The 21,586-nt window shown below is 36.1% G+C and overlaps 1 long non-coding RNA gene across 3 annotated transcripts in view; it reads right to left on the bottom strand.

Annotated features, from left to right (window-relative positions):
- LOC140683897 (uncharacterized) overlaps positions 1-21,586 on the bottom strand; it is a 155,121-nt gene that overhangs the window by 80,827 nt on the left and 52,708 nt on the right. For all 3 annotated transcript variants that reach the window (XR_012055498.1, XR_012055499.1, XR_012055497.1), the window contains exon 3: positions 6,360-6,507. This is a non-coding gene — a long non-coding RNA (uncharacterized lncRNA). The remainder of the gene's footprint in view (positions 1-6,359; positions 6,508-21,586) is intronic.

The following is a 21,586-nucleotide window of genomic DNA, read 5'->3' as shown; positions in this document are numbered from 1 at the left end:
TGCTGCAGACAGCTACCTTCCTGGCATTTTGAACACATTTGGCTTGTCCCATAGAAATATGCTGGCAGTCACATCAATTTTTAAAACTTCCTCTTTTCACCAAGAAGATCCCTCACATGGAGTGCCAGATGCTGTGGTAAATTCTCAGGTTAACAGTTTCACAAGTTTTCCATGTTGCTGCTTAGAAGATACCCCGCTCTTGAAAAACTGAGCATCCAATCTACTTTAAATTCCTCTCTAAAGTCCTCCCTGACTGCAAATATCTCTGGAGTACGATGCAATTATTAGATCAAGGCTTTGCTTTCCTTCTCTTTTTTCTCCACATGCCCTCTGTATACTCTCATTTTCCCTTGCTTGAGCTCTGTCTGCTTTTTGGAGCAAGGATCATGCTTCTGTTTATGTTCACCCAACCACAAAGTTCTGGTCACTTTGTGTCCCTAGCAGGGGCAGACAGCTCAGACAGAGAGCATCAGGGGAAAACCCATGCCCCCTGCACACAACAGTGAGATCAAGGCACTCTGGGATGTCTCATATGGAAGAACACATTCATGTTTAGGCAACTCTACTCAAATTCACAGTGAATGTGATAGTAGTTGAAACACCTAGTTGACATGCACACAGCTACATTTAAGTCTTTTCTGGTTTAAGAGAATCTGGAGCTGAATTTCACTTCTGCTGACTACTGCTGCTAAGCACTGTGCTGGCCTATCCTCTTTCCATGATATTTTGTTGAAAAAATAGGAGCTGGAGATACTAGTTTATCTTTTCTGCTAATCAAAACCTAGCAGCCTTTCCTCAGGCTCAGTTTTACTCTGAATCAAGCATTACTTTACTCTTAGTACCTCTATTGCCCATGCAACAGTCATTCTTTCCATGGTGGAAGTCCCCAGAGGTAGCAGTTTGTCAACCCTGTAGTTTCCTGCTGGACAAGATCTGTGACAGGTGATTGACATGAGGGAAAGTTGCTCTACCCAATTTCTTCTGCTGCTTCTGGTAGAAGTTGACTTTTTTGGACAACTTGCCTTGCTGTTCATAAAGCTGTAGCATCACTAACACTGAAATGATCAAAAAGAATGCTCTTGTGTCACTGCAGTTATATTCAGGAAAATTAGAAACAAGGACAAAAGAAGATGAAAGCTCCTGTGAAAACATATTTGAAAAGCATTTAACTTAGATAAACCTGTCCATTTTTTCTTGCCAGTGTTAAAAAACAGCAATCCCTTTAAAGCCAGAACCTTTGAACCACAGTCTCTGAAGAGCATTCAGGTAAAGCTGTTGAAGTTTTGATGCAGTAGGAGGAGAAACTCAAAAGAGGGTTGACTTTGCCATCCTAGAAAGGATGTGTCTTTGGACAAGTAATTTTCCTTGTATCAATCTTCCTGTTTGATATCTTATGCAAGACCTCATTTTTTAAGACTTCTTTTTTAGACTTTTCTTCATTTTAAATTGAACGATTGAGCATCATCAATGATGATGATGACAAAATTGATAGATCAAATGGAGAAGATGAGGGAAGGGAAAATAGTATGTAGAGTTTAGGCCAATAAGGACCAAAAGGAACCAGAGATTTTTTGGTGCTAGAAAGAAGGAGAGCTGAGCAGAACTGATAAAGAATGGGATGTAATCAATTATCAACAATTACTGCATCAAAGCAAATGTCCATTCTGTTTCTAGAGGAAACAAGTGGAAGGGAAAAAAAGTGAGGATTGAGAAAAGAAGTCAAGGCCCCTGATCAAGCTCCAGTTTAAGGAGTAGCTTAATAAAAAAGGAAAAGCTTTGATACCTTGCTCTGGAAGCAACTAGATTTGTAGTTAGCTAGCTAGATTTGTAGGAGGCCATTCCTTTGCTTTTTCCATAAAACCAAAAAAAAAAAAAAAAAAAAAAAGCAAATAGAAAAAAAAAAAAAAAGAAAAAGAACAAAAAAAGGGGAGGGGACAAAAGATATAATTTCATCTTCCAGAATCTGTGCTCTCTGGAGAGCCAGGCAACAAACATGCTTCCAATATCTGCTGGTCAGTTTTGCATCATGGTAAATTTGAAAACCCTTTGGAAAATTCACAGTCCTCTAGGTGCTACACTTAAAGAAGGAAGCATCTGCTGCATTATGTAGCCACTTGCTATCCTGGTGCAACCAGCAGAGATACTATTAAGCAGCAGTGATTAATGTTTTCACAGCAAGATTTCCCACAGTGAGAGCTAAGCTAGAGGCTGAAGAAATATGGAGATTTTTTTTTCCACATTACTTTGCTGTGTACCACAGTAAGGTTTCTTTTCAAGTCTTTCAGCTCCCATTAAACATGTTTCTTGGGACTATGAAAAGCTTGAATAAATCAAGTTTATTTTTTGAATATTTTAACCTTCCATCCACCTTCCAGTATTTATTTCACTTCACTTCATAAAACTTTAGAGAGAGAAAATAAGAAAAATATATCATTTGCACCTTCTTTTTAAATCCACCCTCTTCTCTGATTTAATATGAAGGGATCTTATTAAAATTAGTTTAATGTCTTGGCCTTTGTATACAGTCTCATATATCCCATCTTATGTGGAAATAGCAGTGGAATAAGAGCCTTCATGTTACTGTATAATATTGTCTCTTTCAAGATGTCCTCATTCAAGGAGCTGTGCATTCATTTCTGTATTAATTTCAGTGAAGAGGTATACTGTATCCTGACTGGCTTTATTTTTTTTTTTTTTGTCTCTAATACTGAAAATAGAAATTTTTCTTTATGCACCAAGGGAGTTCACTGGCTGTTCTGAACAGGCACTCTAAGACTACTCCATATTCTGTTACCATTGAGTTATTGAAAATATGAATTAATGCCACTGAAATAAAAAGATGTTTACAAGTATAAAACTGACATGAATCAGCTCAGGAACAAACTCGTGTCTGTAAGCTCAAATCATGAGTTTGGTGCAGATGTAATACTTAGCCAGAAGTAATATTTAAACTGCATCAAGATTAAGGAACTGATTCTGACATTTTTATACTCACGTTGAGAGCTTCTGTGTTGATATCTGATTCCGGGGTGAATATATAACTGTAGAGAATCAGTGCATTGAACATATTATCTTTTAAATTCTGTTTTCTTGTAACTCTTGCTTTGCCCTGGTGTCAGAGCCCAAAGGCATTACTGTAGAGCCCAGGTCAGAATTCAATGGACTGCATCCAATAGTAAAATGGAACAAAATCAATAACAGCCCCCAGGAAGTTCAATAGCTAAAGGCTCCATCCTAGACTGTGTGTACACACTGTAGTCAACTAGAGATTCTTTGGAGTATCTGAGAAAAAAGTTTGATCTGTAAGTTAGTGCCATTAGTGGTGTAATGCAGAAGCAAATTTATTTAGTCTTTGAGCTTTTCATCACATATATTTGTCAGTTGTAAACTTCATGATGTTGATCACTTCTCTAGTTATAAAACATCTTCTGAAATCTAGTTTCTTAAGGGTCTTTGAAATGTAGCACCTGTGTTTGCAGTCATGCAGTAAACATGTAAATGTACCATGAATTAGTGTGAATTGGTTGATTTCCTGGTGGAACCACAGATGAAGCTATTCATGGGGGAATATATGCACTCTCTTTGTAATGTGGGCTTTAAGTACTACAACAGTTAACTCTATGTTTGCATGATGTTTGCCTGCCTTTGCAGAGAGTGTGAGCTTCAACACCGGGAGAGACACAGTATAGCTCTGTAATCTGAGAGCTATGGCACACTGCAAACTGAGTCCCAGACCCTCTGTCTGTGCATGGCACCTATCAGTAAGGTAGACACATACTTTCTGCTCTCTTTCATATGGTGATGGAGGGCAGCTGAGGGGCTCCTCTGTGCTGCTGCTGAGCCTGGAAAAACGAAGAAAAAGGCTGAGCAACACCTTTGGAAGGAAAGAGACAAGTTTGAAGTTAAAGAGTTGATCTGACAAGTACAAATCTGATAGCTGAAACTATCACACCACTTTGGTACTAAAAAAGCAGGGGAGGAATAGGAGAAGAAAGATCAACTGCTGCACTGCAGCAGCTTACCTGGGGCTGAGGAGCTCTCTCTTCTAATATGACCTAGTTTGTTTAGCCTTAGCTAGCAGGAAGATAACAATAGATCTCAAATTACATAGCATTTACAGATATTTTTAAAAGTGTTGAATAAATAGAGTGCCCCTTTCTCACCCAGAGACTGCAAGTGAACAATTTCTGTTCCTTAACTCAGCAGCTTACTAGTTGTTCAAACTATCTGCAGATGCCTTCTGCTCAAGATTCCATTAAGGACCAAATATCCCCTTTCTTACTGTTAGGTTTCACTTGGGATATTTCATCAGGTGTAGAATGAATCTTTGAGAATGACTTCATTGTAACAGATGACAAAAGTGAGCCTGCATACCACAGTTGAACGCATTACTGACATTCAGTAATGACGCTTGGTTCAGCATATCTGGGGATGGGAGGCATATCCTAACACAAAGATTGTTTTAAAAAAATATAACAAAGATATATTTTTAAATGCAGTGAGCTCTTAAACTTTCTTCCAAAGTACATTATGGACTTAATAAATGCTGAGAGGTTCTACTGTTCGACTGAGGGAGATAAGTACAGCTTGAAAAATATTGGAGTATAGTTATTTCCCCCAGAGTTGGAAACACTGAATTTACATCTCATTGTAATCCATTCATTGGTTTATAGACCACCAGCTCTCCAGGGAGCATCACAAATTCTGATGATTTCCCTGAGTGCTGGATTTTGCATTTGAATCTCTGATTTAGCTGAAAGATGTATTAAGAAACCTCATGTAGCCAGAGAGTTCCCTATTGACTACACATCTGAGGAGGCTCAGGAGCAGAAGTTATTCCAGCAAGGATATGGAATAAATTACACTCAGTAATTTGCCTCTAGATCAGCCTTTCTCCACACAGTGGAATAATGGATTCATCTGGACAAGCAGGCCCCATTTCAGAGGGTGTATTATGCAGAGTATATATTTTACATGAGAGCAGAATAGATCAAATATTTGGCATAGAGACTTACTTTTACAATCCCTCAAGAAAATAGCACTTATTTCAATTTGTGGAGGTTTGCAATGTCAACTGAAAAATTCATTTCTTAACTATCTCTGTGACATCAGTACAAGGATTAATCACCTCTTTGAATAACTTTACAAAGAACTTTGACTTTAAAGACAAACCCAAGATTATTGCAGATGGGAATGGTATTCAAATCTCAGATTTAATCTGTTATGGGTAAGACACAAAGACTTTGATAGTTTGGTTTAGGTACACACAACTACCCTGAAAGTAATGGATAAATGTTTGAATTTTAAAATATATTCTTCAGTTACCACTTTTACTCCTTTTTGGTAACAGTTTTTTTTTTTTCTTTTATCTCAGTGTTTTTCTGCCTGAATGATAGGCCTGGGTTTTCTCAGTTCAGTAATGAATCCATAGTAGGAACAGCAAGCATTCCACCTATCCCTTGCTGGTTATTCAGTGTTTCTGAAATCTTCTTATGTTTAAAAACTTAAAGGCTCCAGCACTACAGAGCATATACTGAATCCTGCAAATTTAAATATCCTGGATAACATTAAGTCAGTCTGAAAAAAAAAAAAAAAACACAAATACTTGATGGCCCAGTTATAACAACCAACTTATGGTTTCAAAGGATTCTGACTATTTTAAGAACATACTGCTGTAGAAGAAAAAAAAAAAAAAAGAATAGAAGACAGTGAAATAAGAAGTCCTCCAGGACCATTCATAAACTGCAACTTTCAGTCTGGAAATTCACGGTTTTTATTTTAAGAAAAATAAAATAAAAAAAACTTTTAAGAAAAGTCATTCATTTTGTACTAGTACCAATAGACTTTAACAGGGAAAGGGAGAGACATTCTGATTTCTGTGCACAAATAAAGTTGTCATGTTCAAGCATCCTGTCAGGTGATGAGAAAATTAGTTCAGCTAAATCTCATACTTCTGTTGTAAACTTGCTCAGTCTCTAAGGTTTCACCCTTCATCAATGCTGAATTGCTTGCCTGTTTCCAGGTTATTTCCATCCAATGTCAAAATACTGCAACCAGTGCTGTTCATCCAGTATCTCTGGCACCACCCAACCCACAAAACGCTTGAAATGTGGTGCAAAATTTTGTTCACTTGGCATGAGAATTGCTGCCCTCTCTCAGGCCTTCTCTAACCATATGTTCACATCATTCCTACTGACATTGGTGGGAATTGTGACAAACCCAGAGGAAAAGCCTATTAAAAACAAGTGGTGTTGTATAGCTTATAATATATGCTTCAGTCAGAAAAGGAGGAACTTAGCTTGTTACTTCACATAAGTCATAGGAAACTGGATAAAAGAAGGCTAACAGAAATCTCTTACCTGGCTGAAATCTTGGTGTGAATAAACTTTTAGCATAGACGATCCAGAAGAGTTTCTGCAAAGTGTTGAATTCTTCAAGCATTAGAAATGTCGTGAAACATATTGTAAAACATGCTGTAGAACATATCTTCCTTTCCCTCTGAAGTCCCTGTGGAGAGACATAACTCCAGAATGTGGGGTCAGAATATTTAGATTCTAAAAGAAATATAGGAGTCTTCCCTATTACAATAATTTGAACAGGGATGTTCAACATCCAGAGCATTTGCTTCCTATTGTCTGGAGATGGTATTTTATTCTTTCATTCTTGCATTGTCTGTGTGTTTCAGAACATTACCTTAACAAGTATATATATATATATATATATATATACACACACACACATATATATATATATGTATATGTATGTGTATGTGTATGTGTATGTGTATGTGTATGTGTATGTGTATGTATATGTATATATGTATATATGTATATATATGTTTGTAAAAGAAAAACTCAGATGTATTCTACAAATAGAAATTGCTGTGTTAAATTTAAATCAATGTATTTCAGTGGTTTCTATATATGGATGCTGTGTTAACAAAGTATCTGGTAATGGATTTAATCTGATTTTGTTAGAGTCTTTTAGAATATTATATGAATTAAACATAGGTGTATAGAATTCCTTTGATTTAACAGAATCTCCAAGTGCTACTCTTACCTACTCATATATATGAATGCATTTCAAATATTACCTCATGCTTTATACATACATCAGCTGGGTTAAATAAAATACTTTCTGTCTAATATTAAGAGCTAAAGATAATAGGTAAAATATGAATTTTCTTTCTTAGTTCTATCATTGTGAACAATTGGCTTATTTATTCTACAGTTTTTTTCCTCCATCAGTAAAAAAGCATTCTGGAACAGTAAAAAGTACAATACAGAAAAAAAAGCATGAAAAGTAGAAAAAGTGAAATTTTTTTATCAAAACAGGTCATATCTACTCAGCCTGAGCAATTTCTTTTTCTGTGTTTCATGGACCATAAATGTATGATATGCATCTATATTGCTGACAAAAATTAAATTATTTTGAAGCACTAATAAGAAAATTTGATTGGACAGTTAATAAAATGAGTTTGTGACTAATGACTGAGAAGCCATGGTTCAACTCCCTGTGTGGATGTGATTTCATTAAATTGTTGTAGACATTTTTCTGAAAATTATTCCTTATAAAGAGCCCAAGAATCAGTCAGGATCCATTGAAAACTTTAAGTAACCAACTAATAATGGCAGGATTTTGTTCTTTTCTATGTGGATTAGAATGGGGGTCTGGAGAGGGCATTAACAGATTAAAAAAGAAGAATACCTGCTTCATGAGATAACATATTCTATAGGAAATTCTCTTTCTTTTTGAAAATTGAAAAATATTGATATTTTTATTTGAAAGCTCTTCCCTGGTAGAAAATTTGCCATATATCGTGATAAATTATAATGGATATTGACTTTCAGTATTAAATATGTATATTGGGTATTGCATCTGAATTTGTCTGTCTTCAGGTTCTTTTAACCTTCTCTTTGATCAGATGGAAAGACAAGTCTTCCTGAATTGTACACCACCTTTAAAGTGAATTTCTGTTCCGTGAATGTATCCAGAGCTTTTTTCTGTGGTTGTGTTTCTGGTAGAGGGAAAGAGGATTTGGATCAGAATTTTGGAAATGTGTGTTCACTACAAGCTAGTCTTGTTCCTTCTCTATCTCTCTTCAGATACAGTGCTGCTTTGCTCTGAACTGTCAACCCTCATCTTTTTGCTCTGTGAGCCACAGTCATATCATGTGGCTGTCACAGTTGTAATCCAACACTCCTTTTCAATCCCGTTCTCTTTCCATAGGTAATTCTAGCTCTCTGATCTTAATTACTCAGTCTTTTCTTTCCTGTGTTTTTGTTCAACCCACTCAGGACAAAATTTCCTCTCCTGAGCTTCATGCTCCAGCACCACTCTCTGTGCAAGCTGTCAGTTTTTACCCCACCCCTTTGTCAGGTCTATGAAATCTCCTCTCAGTATTAGCTCATTTTCACGATTTCCTGACTACAATTACCTTATCTTGCAGCACAAGTATCTGGAAAGGTATACCTTGGCTAAGCAGGTTTCAATTACCCAAACTCTGCTCAGCTCCTCTCCCTGGCATAGGTGGGAAGACTTCATGTTCAAAGCCATGGCACCATCGGAGCTTCTAAAGGAATAGGCCACAGGTATTTATTTTCTAGCAGACATATATTAGTGATTGTTTGCTTTATATAATAGCTTCTACTTCTAGAAACACTTTTATATGAGTTCCTCCTCAGTATCCCAGAATTTTGTCCTGAAGATTTCCAGCCACTGTTGGAATTTGATGAATTTTTTAGGAACTGATAATAGGTCATTGTAACAGATAGGAAACATTTGTGTTCCTCTAGTGATATCAGTTCTATCAATCCCATAGTACATAAACCCAAAGCACCAAAGTAGATTATATATCATCCCAATCCGAAACACTTAAGCCTTAAAGCTTTAAAGACCCATCTCATTCATGAGAGGTTTACACAAACTGTTAAAAATGTTTAGCTTCATCATCGATTACATGGGTTTTGTTTCAGTCTCCAGCAAGGGCATGTAACTGCTTTGTGAAAGTTTAAAGCTTGACCTTCATTAAACATCTAAGGCAAAACAATTGAAATGTCTGAGATTCATAATAGGTATATCATGGAATTCTTTCCTTCTAACTTAAACCACTAAAAAAATGTCTAATGTAAGCTAATGTTATAACATCCATCAGTAACCAGCAGAGAGAGGCAGCATCTAGTAATTCATCCTGTTTACCCTAGACACCTACCTGAGGAAGGATCAGGTCACCCGTCTAGCAAACTCTACATTTAATCCACCAACTGCAGATGTAGCCCACATGAGACTAAATGCCTACATTACAAGAGCTAATAAAGTGAGATGAATCATTCTCTGAGAATATAAGAGGATAGATTTATGTTTATTCTTTATTGAAAGAGACTTTTTATAACACTGAGATATCTCTTTGATTTGTGACAATTACTATAGTTTTAAATCCTATATTCTGAGGCAATTTCTGTATTAAAAGATATGTTATTCTGATGCTATAATTTAACAAAGGTATTTCATTTGCAAATGTTCTTTATCAAGGTACACAATTTTTCCCACTAAGGAATTCAGATCTGCTAGATATTCAGCAGAAAAACTGCTGGGACTGAGGAAGTGGCATTTAGCTGGAAGAAATTAAATGCTGAGTATGCAAATGGGTCATGGATGTTCATTTGTTCTGAGCCTTACAGGAAGCATGTCTTTATTCAATACTGCACATACTTGAGAATGACCCAGAATATAATATTTGTGCATTTACTCCTCTGTGCAAGTTAGGATTTTACCAAAGCATCAGATAAGCTAAATTAGACAGAGGAATAATAGTAGATTATAAGAATAATAAAATTATTGGGAAAATGCTCTGTCTTGACAATTTAGGGGTATATTGGGTTGTTTTATGATAGCAACCTGTGGCTATGAAAAACGCATTCATTTGTTCTCAATGTTTAGCCACCTGAGATTAGTCTTGTAAAGATGGAAGAGTCTTTATAAGTAAGAAAGGGACTTAAGCGGTAGAAGTGTATGGGTGGTTTCCCTCCCTCTCTAAAGATTTGCAGATTTGTAGTCTGATTCACTGAGAGTGAGTATCTAAGGGAAGGAGGGAAAGCACTCTTAGGTCCTAGACTAATATTAATTTTAAAATAGCTGTACAGTGTTGTCTTGATTTTTAAAAGTGTTAAGTTTTCTTTTATAGTTCTTTTGAAAGTTTTAAAGCTTTTATAAAACTTCTTTAGCTTTTTGATAATGTTTACATATTTTTACTAGAGTTTTCACACACTGTTTATTTAAATAATGATTGTTTTATATTCCTCTTTGTGGGAGGAGAGAATTGATAGACTGTTAGTTTGATCAGTGTAGTTAGAAAGATGGCAATTTCATCCTCCAATCCACTGTCACTTTTAGAATTCTATATATTGCAAGTTCAGAAATAAAATTAGCTCTTTTTCTCTTTTGAACTTACCAAGCTTCTGTGTACTCATTTGGTGTCCAATAGCAACATCAAAAAACTATAAAAGAAAACTTAACACTTTTAAAAATCAAAACAACAGCACAGCATTTCATAGGAGGTATTAATCTGTCTCTAATTTTAGATGTTCTTTATAATTTAAACCATTGACACTGATATGTGCACAAGCCATAATAATTTTAAGATATGTTATGTCAAATGTTTCTGTTTACAGATAGACATTATTCAACCAAAAGGATATTTTTGTTACTTTGGAAAATGCTTACTAACTTCAGTATGCAGGTTTCTGCTGTTATCACAATACAGACTGCTGTATTTTTACAATACAGCACATATCCACAGGCACAATCTTGAACTTCTTGTGAGACCAGAAATTTGAATTTATTTCAATATTTTGATGTTAATGATACTTTTCTGTGCCGTGTTTTCTTGCTTATCTCACTGGTGTTTTGATGGGCACAGACAAGTCCTAAACTCCAGAGAACTGTTCAAATGATTCTTACCATTTTAGGAAAGGGTACTGATTGTCCGTGGGCAAACAAAGAAGGCAGTTGGCATGGGATTATGATGGCTGCTGAAGGACCCCGTGTCAGAGGTAACAATTGAAAATCACATAAATGCATAATGATTGGCCTCACTGGCTGGAATGAATGAAAATTATTAAAACCATTTCTTCCCAAACTCCTCTTGAAAGTCATATCTAATTCACTTTCTGACTTGTTTTAATGAAACAAAGATGTTCATTTCAAAGAAATAAGCACTTCTGATTTTAGAAAGAATGTGTAAAGTAGCCGTTTATTCCTTAAATACCTAGACTTTTGATCAGGTGATTCTGTATTGGACAGGAAATCATTTGTCTGTAACAGTCATCTAAGTGCCAAAGTACAATGCAATGCTCAACAAATATCAAAACTCTCAAAATGCTGACTACAGAGCTACTGAAAACTTGTTACTGAAGGTGCAGAGTAGTCCTACTTTGCTGGAGATGTAGACTAAGTGCAGAGATGCCATAAAGACAGAACCAATCTCTTATCTTCTGAGACAAGCTATTTTCCTCAGGTCCTAGCTGAGAAATTTTGCTAGGCTGATAAGCATCATGGATCCCTATGTATAAAGAACAACTTTTTCCTTCTCCAGTATGATCACACCAGCACTCATTGTCATGCAAATACGAGTAATTAATTAAAAGGCCATTTTTCTCAAGAGAAATATGTTGATATTGTGGATTTCAGAAACAAGTCTAGAAAGAGGCATGTTCCAGTGAAAACAGGTGTAACATTTAAAAGTACATGACAATATTTTTTAAAATATATTTTAGGCCATTATTCTTTTTGAAGCAGAAGTCAGGGCAGAAGCAGATGGAGGTCATTACACATTCTTGCAGGTGAATTTCATCTGCCAAAGACAAACACTGGTCTTTAAGGAAAGATGATATAAATCTTTTCTTGTGAATGAACAGAACAATGGATTCGGGGTTATTATTGATAATTCAATTTAAATAGGCATTTCCACCAGTTGTGTTTTGTAAGAATATCATACCAATTAATCCTAGTGCTTGACTGTGTGAAAACTACTAGTTTCTGTTAGTACAATATTATAGAAAGTGCACTTTTGAAAGAAGTAGTATCAAGGTTTTCTCTCAATAGTTAACTGCAGCTACTGTTAAATCACTTTAGAGTAGCTATGTTTTCATGGAAAATTGAACTCCATGTATTGTGTCCTGCAATTTCCCCCTGGAAAATGAGGGGAGACCCCATTTTGGTCTTCCAGTACTTAAAAGGTAATTTGCAAAAATTAGGTACAGCTACTTTTTATATGGGCAGATAGTGATAGGACAAGGGGGAATTGTTTTAAACTAAACAAGAAGAATTTTAGATTAGATGTGAGGAATAAATTCTTTAATTAGAGGCTGGTGTGGCACTGGAACAGGTTGCCTAGAGAAGTTCTGGATGTTCCATTCCTAGGAATGTTCAAGGATTGGTTGGATGGAGTACTGACCAGCCTGATCTAGTTGGTGGCATGCCTGCTTATAGTAGGAGGTAGTTGGAACTAGATAATCTTTAAGATCCCTTCCAATCCAAGACTTTCTATGATTCAGTGATTCTATTTATTATTTCAACCAGTAACAAGAAATGACTGTATCATAACATGGTCTAAAATTTCATACTCTGTTATCTGTGGATATGTCTCGCTTTTCTCAGTTCTGCATGGCAGAGCCCTTCACATTGTTTAGCCTCTAGCTCAGCAGAGCATATGTGCATGGGTTCAATATTAAGCATACCTTGAGATGCATTTAGGCCCTTAGTCAATTAAGAATTGTATACAACTAATTTACTAAGTCAAGCATGGGTTGAAGTGCTTTGCCAAGATGGGATCTTGGTATCTAGAGTGAAAGAAGATGCATTTAGAAATTTCTTCAAGGTAAGAGGGGAGAAATAACATAATTTTTTCACGTATGATAGAACAGCTAAACTTGGCAGTTCCTTCCCACATTTCCCATTGCCCACTTTACTTTCCCAAACTTTCTGTTTCCCTGTTTGCAGCCTCTGCTCTCACAGTCTTTCACACACATTCCTCTTACACACATGCACTTCCCTCTTACCCAGGAGGAAGGCAGCTGTGATGGGATGGTTAGGGTGATGGCTGAATAGACTGGCCAAACTAAATCCTAGCTGAGATCACCCCTGAAGTTGGAAGGCTTAGACTGGAATCTCTTGCTAGCACAGATCTTGTCCCTTCTTTATAGTTACCCATTAACATGCCACTGTTGCTTCTAAACTGTCACTAAATCAGTAAGTAGCATAGCAGTAGTAGAAGATAAAAAACTTACTAAGACTGGAAGGCTACTAGGACATAAGACTGTTAGGATGCCATATTTACTTTAAGGCATCAGACCAAAAAATTGCTTATAGAAAGTATTTCTTAGCTACTTCCACAAGAATTAAAATTTTATTACTTTTTTGGGCATGACAATACCAAACTTGAATAAAACATGACAGTGATGCAGTGGACAAAGATAAATACTGTCCCACTGAAAACTGAAAAAGTTGCCTAGGAAAAGATGAACTCACCCTGATTCTCCACAGGACTCCTGACACCACTCAGTTTTAGTGTACCAAAATTAATCACTGAAATTAACCACTGACACATCCATAGCTGTGTCAGTCTTGATTGTTTCCTCTTCACTTGGTATTACGTGAAGACTCTCACAGTCTATTGTATCACCACTTGCATGGACTGTAGATTAGTTCTCATTATGAAAAAACAGGTGCAAAGCATACTTCAGATGTACTTTTAAATATAGATAAACAATAAATTCTTAATTAAAATAAATTATTAAATTTTAAAAATTATCTCCCATAATTTTTTTAATATGAAAAAAAATCTATGTAAATACCTGCTAAGGCTGAATCTACTGTACACATCCAGAAAGTAGTGTACAAGTCCAAAACAGCTAACCTGATTGATTTTATATATTACATTTTATAAACAACTGTAAAAGATATTTTAATGACTTCAAAAAAAAGGGAAATAAAAAACAGTGTATATTTACTGTCTAGTTTGCAGTACAGACTATAACAAAATAATCCAGAAGTGCAGTTTGTGTTGTACTCTGAGGTTAGCACTCTCATCTGTGTGGCAAAACTGAATTGACAAGTCACTTGTTTGGTCTGGTACTGAGGTAGCAGGTGTCTCACAGTAGGTATGTTTGTGTCACCAGAAAGGTGGACAAGTGAGCTTCCTTCATCTGTCTTTTCCACAGGGTCAAACAAATTAATTTTAAAGCCTGAGGAATAAAACTCCACCTTTCATTCCCATCAGTTAATACCAAGCAAGATGGTTGCTCTTGCTGTGTATGGCTGCACTGATCCTGAAGGTCCAACAGCAGGCCTTCTTCCCTACAGATTTCATTCTACTTTCCTCCACTTTGGTGTTTTTGGCTCCTCTTTTTCAGTTCAAGTTCCATTAATCCATTTTCTTTCCTAGGTCACTGCCAACATACACATTATCCATTTTTTCATGAACCATATTGAATATGTCTTGTCACGCTCCACTGCAAATTTGTCCTTTCCTCTTTGATGCTTTCCTAGAGACCTTGCTCTGTCTTAACTGAATCCTCAGCCCATGGTCCTATGTGACTTTTCATCAGTTTTAATTTATATCTCAAATCTCCCCATTTTCGTGTCATCACATCCATTTCTGCTAGAATTTTGCTCTGCTTCCAAGAAATCACAAGCAACAAAGTCATGGCCTTCATTCCTCACCTTGGCATCTATTTATATTTTCCTCTTTCTTTTACAGAGGTTGCACTCTTTTCTGTCATAGGCATTGATATTTCTCTTTTGCTCTCTCCTCCAAATTCCATCCTCATGCCCCTGTTCTATTCCAGCTCCTCATATCCTTTGTTCTCCTTACCGTCACACCGTATTTTGACTTTCCCCTCATGGTGCAATATGCTTTAGATGCTTTAGTCTTAGAAGATGTCACCTTTGACCTTTCGTTCCTCTCCAAGTGCAGCCTTAACTCCCTGCTCTATTTCATTGTAAATTCATCAAATAGCATGTTTACAATGAGAATCAGTAATTCTTCTCCTCCCTTTTCAACCCATACCCTTTCCAACACAGCCTTTTCCCCCCTGCCCTGTTTGGAGACTGTTCTTGCCAGGCACTCTCAAACCCTCTTCCTGGCCATTCTTGTTCACTCTCTTTGGCACTTTTACTCAGCTATCTGGCCTTTTCTTTATATAAGATTGCCTGCTTCCTTCTCATGTTTTCTACTACTCTTCCTTTTCCTTCATGCTTTTGTCACATCTTGTATAAATCCACATCAGATTTCTTCCCCACACAGGAAGGGACTTATGAAATGGCTCTCCTTCCTTTAGATTTATATTTTTCATATAAGAAAATGAATTGCAGGTGTTCAAACACATACCTTCATTAACTTAGACCACATTTTTCGCTTCACAAGAAATTCTGCTTGATGGTCTTCTACTTGCTTGTAGACCCCCGTCTTCTTTGCAAATTAAAAAGGCTAAGCAAGGTCCTTAATTATTTTCTAATACTTCCTAATAACACTTTTCTGGATCACTGGATCACATTTTCATCTTCATTCAGTTGAAGAATATTATTTAAAAATAAATAGTACATATATTGTAGACCAAATCCACACATTGCCTAAATTTTCTAAGACTTTTAGCAAAGCCTTTTCAAGATGAAATTGTCTGCATCCACTCACTCAGTTTTTCCCTTCATACACACAAATATTCACATACATATCAAGTCCTTCAATACCTTCTATCTAACTTACTGTAATGCTATTTTCTCTACCATTAATAAACACTGTTGTTTCTGTAGGATTGCTGTAGCAAAGATCATCTGCCAGCTCAGTGCTTTCAGAATATTTTCTTTTCTTCTCCTCTTATCTCTTTTCTTTCTTGACATAGTAAATGTAATAGCAACCTTTGAACACTCTTCACCCTTCCCATATTTCGCTTTTTTCAATTTTCTATTGATTATTGGCTGCACAGCCAGTATCAGAACTTGTCCTTTTGTTCCATTTTCAAATAAGCCTTTTTTCCCCCAAGCTGCCCTTCATAGTTGCCTTAACATCTGCAATACCACTTTTCCTTTACTAATTCTCCATTCTGGATTTCATCTCTTTTCTGTGGGAAAAAAAAAAATCTTGAGAACATATTTTAGCATTTCATTACTATAAATACCATGCTGTTGTTAAAAATAAGCATTAGGCTGACAGGCATAGTTGTATTCCTCCATCTGTGTCCATCTACCTGTAAGTGTATACTGTTTCCTGTTTCATGATAAAATTTTATGTTTTTTAGGGCAGGGACCAGCTTTCTCCTGTGTGTTTGCACATTGCTTAATACAGTGATGTCCTGGTTCATGACTCCTACGTGGACAAGTAAATAATAATGATAATATCTCCACTCTTCTTTCTACAGAGCTCACCCACTGAGCTGACGGCCTAAATGAAACCCAGGGTGATTAATAATGCATTCTTTTACTGACTCTTACACGTTATTATTCTTGTCACCTGTCAGGACCCACTTTGAGGGGAATCTGTTGTTTTCTGATGAAAAAGGGAGTGAAAAGAAGGCAATTTCTTTTGCCCATTTCTTTAGAAAAGAAACTAAAAATGGGTTACTCGTAGTGACAGTTGTGGAAGAATTAACCTCCTCTCCTGGAAACTAGTCCTATACGTTGCCAGAGTTTTGAGGGATTGTCACAATAATCCTCAAATATTATGTTAGAAATACAACTTTCAGCCTTATTCCAGTACTAATTAAGCCCTAATAAGTACTAATAATCCCTAATTAAGGGCTTATTACTACATTATTTACCTGCTGAAAACTAGACCAAAAGACCAACAACCCATTTCACACAGGCTGCTGAACCATAAGTAGAACATAATCAATTTTGGTTCTTACCAGCCTGTGCCAGATTTGAAGCAATGACCTAGAGGTGAGAAATTTGACATCCCATTATCATTCCACTGAGTGAAACAGTTCTCGAATCATAGGATGAAAAGAAGGAGGGAAAAATCAGGCCTTCCTGGTGTGAGTTAAAGGTCTGCATGAACTTTGAATTTCAAAGCTTTTTCTCAATCATTAATTTAGTTCAACTTAAGTAGGCTTTAAAGTCTTTAAATTAAATGACTATAACCAAAATACAAAGATGTAAAAAAAATTCAAAAAGAAGGGGAGGGGAGTTGCTACGTCTTGCTCCCGTCCACCCATCCCCCTTCCATTTTCCTTTGTCACAACAAGCCCAATGAGGGAGATCAGATTAAATATGATTGCCTACTACTCTGCCTAGCTGACAGCTCACCTATGGTGCTTTCAAAAATAAATGTTGTGGCTGGGTTTGTACAAGCTTTATATGTGTATTTGACCTTTTAAGGTTTTATTTGGTTTTGTCAATTTTTTCTTTAATACTTTAAGGTTTCTTAGCTGAGGAAAATTTCCAGCACAGTTTACTACACAAATGGATCAATTTGCATATGGATGCTTTTGAGATCCGCAGCTTGAGATCAGTGGACTGATAGAAAGTTATTGATGGATTGCAATGAAAAAATGCACATTTCAGCTGTTAAAAAATGGGTTTTAGAAAAAAAATGCTAACAGATTGCCAACTGGTACCACAGAAATGACAGCTAAAGAATAAACATAATGCAATCTAATTCATTCTCACTAAACTTTAGACCTTTTGCTATAATTTTTTATATAATACTCTCCAGTTTTTTTCTTGACTGTTAATACTGATAATTATATCTGTATTTCTTGAGAATATTATGAGTTGCCATTTCTGCATAGTAGCAGATTGAATTTATTCACCTTACGGATATATTATTATCACAGATAATAACTGCAGCATGATAATTATCATTAATTATTCATTTGGATTAAGAGGCAAATAGGCTTGCATTCAAGGGTCTTCCAGAGCAGCATTCATTGTTCCAGGGCCCTGTGTGCCAGTGTGACTAATTCATACTCCTTTCAGTGCTACTGTTGACATCTGACCGGTCCCATATGTATTTATTTCAAAATATTATAAAAGGAATAAGTGCATCATTTCAGGACATGACCACTAAAATAGACATATGGTTCTTTTCTGCCCTCTGAGTGAGAATACACAGTTTTCTATTAGAGGAGATGCTCACAGAGCATCATTTCAATAGATCTGTATGTATGCCCTATCTCTGCCTTCCTGTGCCATCCTACTTAAGTTCATATAAGACAATATATTTACATAATAGCTTTTAGCATAAATAATAACATGTGAAGCTATACAATTTGTCATTCGCTGAACATAGTATTTAGTCAAAATGATTTTAATCCATTCTGAAGCTGAACTAGGTTTAATGTACAAAGATCTTCTAGTGCAAGGTTAGAAAAATCCAATGGAGAAAAAAAATTAGTAAGAAGGGGGGTATGGCTGATGAAAGAGGGACAATAAATAATATAAATGCTAATTCCCTTTCGTGGCTTTCACCCACTACTTATTAGCAAACCTCTCTCTCTCTCATTCCCTCTCTAATCTTTGCTTCATATCTAAAAAAATGTCTTGAAGGTAGTAACATGATCATCTGAGGACCAACATGACAGCTCCAATATTCACAGAGTGATAAATGTCAGTCTGGCTTTTGTAGCTCTGAGGCTGCACTTATATATGCCCTCTGTGACTTACCATCTTTGCCTCCACAGATGATTCCTTTTTATTGTTAATATGTCAGCATGGCTCCAGTGCTATTCAATATGAATTGCTCTGTAATAGTCTGGAACCCTCCTTCTTTAACCAGTTTTAGTTTGTTCCACTGTTTCCAGGCTTAATTTTGAGGTCAGGTCCCTAGTGTTCTGCAACAATAGCAGCAGATTCCACATGGAGCACGATATGCTTTATCAGATGTAAACACAGGACAAGGAAAGAAGATGCAGAGACAGCAAAAGGAAATAGTGGAATTTTATCAATGCTGATGAAATATATTATAAGCATGTTGGGTAAAGACTGGAAATTTCAACAGGAAAAAAAGAAACCACCAGGGAAGATTTTTATCCTATCAGTAATCCCTTTTTGCACTCATCAGAATCACCAATATATTGTTTGCAGGGAGATGTATGTAAGATGGAGAAATAAAAGGTACTTGTGTCAAAAGTGGTAACAGACAAAATATGCTTGCACTTGTAGCTTTCAAAATATGCACCAAGAAATGACTTAGAAATTAGAAAGAAAGAGAGAAGACAGCAGAGTTTCCCAGCCTGCCTGTGTTATGTCACCTGGACAGAGACACATCCACTGTAAAACTGACAGAGGGTAAAGTCTTAACTTCTTTAAGACTTCACTCTTAAGTGAAGTTAACCTCTTTAAGTTCAGCCAGAACTTAAAAGGAGGGAAGAGAGGAAGAACTGTTTGCTTGGAGGGGGGTAATGCAAGTCGGGGGCACAGGGTGAGTGGTCTGCAGAAAAAGGCCTACCATTTGTATCTTGGAAACATCTAAAGACCAGCAACCAGAGTGGAAACATTGTCCCAATGTTTCATGAGTCTTGGCATCACAGATTAATTTGTCTTCCAGCTACCAATTTAAAAAGGTCAAACAACATCAGTACATCAGGGCATAACTGATATGTTGAAATGGCAGGAAAAAAAAAAAAGCATTTTACTAATGAAGGGAATAGGAGCTTGATATCTGCATTTAGCTAAGTTCTGATAGTCAAGATTTTTTTCCTAAACATCTGTTCATTCATAGAGAATAATAGGGAAGATTTTATTAATTGTTGACATTTTTGGGGGGAGACAAGGGCAAGACTGGACAACAAAAATGGCACAAATACATTTTGAATTAATTCTCAAGTGCAATACTATACAGCAATACATGACAACACCACTTTGGTAAAAATTGTTCTGCTGATGTCCAGAGAAATCTTCCAGAAGATGTCAATAACATCAGTCCAAAGTGTAGCTTCTTTCAGTACAACTTGTGGAGGTTGATTTTGAATCCCAGCCAATGCCAGAGGGAAAAGAATATTTTTCTTGAAGCCTCTTATTATTATGTACAGAACTTTTAAGCCATAATAATATGAACTTTGAAATGTGATTTTACTTCATTAAGTAACTTGGTTCTTATAAATAAAGCAGCAGCAGTTTTTAGCAGTCAAGTTTGTGAAGAATACATAGATGGGTGTGAAAACCTCAGTCTCTTTCTCATGTATTTTTTTGTTTATAGTTCATTGTTTGCTACCAAAATAGCTGAGTCCCTATAGTTCTTTCCCACAATGACCCAAATTTATGCATCTTTCCTTCAGAAGGGTCTACGAAATCAGAATGGTGTCATTGCAAATGAATACGTTTTCAAATGCTCATCATCATTGAAGGCTGTCTTTACTGCAGAGGATTTTAAAATTTTTGTCATTATTCACTCAATTTTAAATCCCCTTTGAAAAGTAAGACTGTCCCTTTTACACTGGCTTCCTCATCAACAACTTCTAGAAAACAAAATATTTTGTGATTTAAGAAAAAAAATTCACCCTAATTATTAAAACCCAGATAATTTCATTCCTTAAAAGAATGAAGAGCTAAGCTAGAGTTCTTAATGGAAGCAGTTCATTTTCTTAATTAGCAAGTTCTAGAATAAGTTTTATAAAATCAATTATTTTTTCATCTGTTAGAATGTCAGAGCATTTTACTCTGGGTTTCTGAGAAGTCTGGTAGTACTACTATGTAACCCTCCTCAAAACAGGAGTGATTTTATTTCAAAGGTTGGCATAAATGTCATAATTACATACAGTATTTGTATGAGAAAACAAAGTAGATCAAAGAGGGTGACAGAGAAGAGACAAACAGCCACAGCAACAAAGATTTCATACTTAGAAAAGGAGCCAAAATAAACTATATTTGATCTCTGTTAACACTATTATAATTTCACCACAAATAATCTCCAGCTGTTGTGTATTACTTCTAATCCTCCTCAGGTACTGGGCTGTCTGTAAAAGCCACTTCTGTCTGATGCTGTTATCATTCTCTTCTGCTGCTGCAGCACTGAACGTGTTGCAGGCAAATGCACTCTTGATCTCTCTGAGGATAATTTTAGTCATATCTAAGTTGGCAGGACATGAGTGAACTAGAACAGATGAATAACAAACTGGGAGTGACTGGACATAATTGAGTATGAAATTTTCCACATCAGCAAGCAGAGAACAAAAATGTAGCCAAAAGCTGACTATATCCCAAAGTTACAAATACTGACATTTTGAGAAGTCATCTGCACAGGATTGCATCATAATGTTATTATTTTTTTTCTCTTTATTTTCTGATCAAGCCCATTAGAAGAGGCTTCTTGACTGTTAGGCTGGGTTGGGGTTTTTATCAATTTATTTATGGAAAGATATTTTTACAGGCTAACCCAGTTAAGCTTGACAGCTTGTTTACAATAGGACCCAGAAGACACATTACTCTATGCACAACAATATAAATATACATTTGAGATGCACACTTATGCTCATAATATTTGCTAAACTTCTGAAGTGCACAGTGATCATCTATCCAGAATGATCTAACTCTATTTAAATGTTATGGAGGTAGAGAGATTGTTTAGCTTGATAGGATGAGAATGACACAT

Source organism: Taeniopygia guttata, chromosome 1 (assembly GCF_048771995.1).
Source record: "Taeniopygia guttata chromosome 1, bTaeGut7.mat, whole genome shotgun sequence".
NCBI classification, from domain to species: domain Eukaryota; kingdom Metazoa; phylum Chordata; class Aves; order Passeriformes; family Estrildidae; genus Taeniopygia; species Taeniopygia guttata.
The sequence above is the reverse complement of the archived record's forward strand: the minus strand, read 5'-3'. Positions and strand labels throughout refer to the sequence as shown.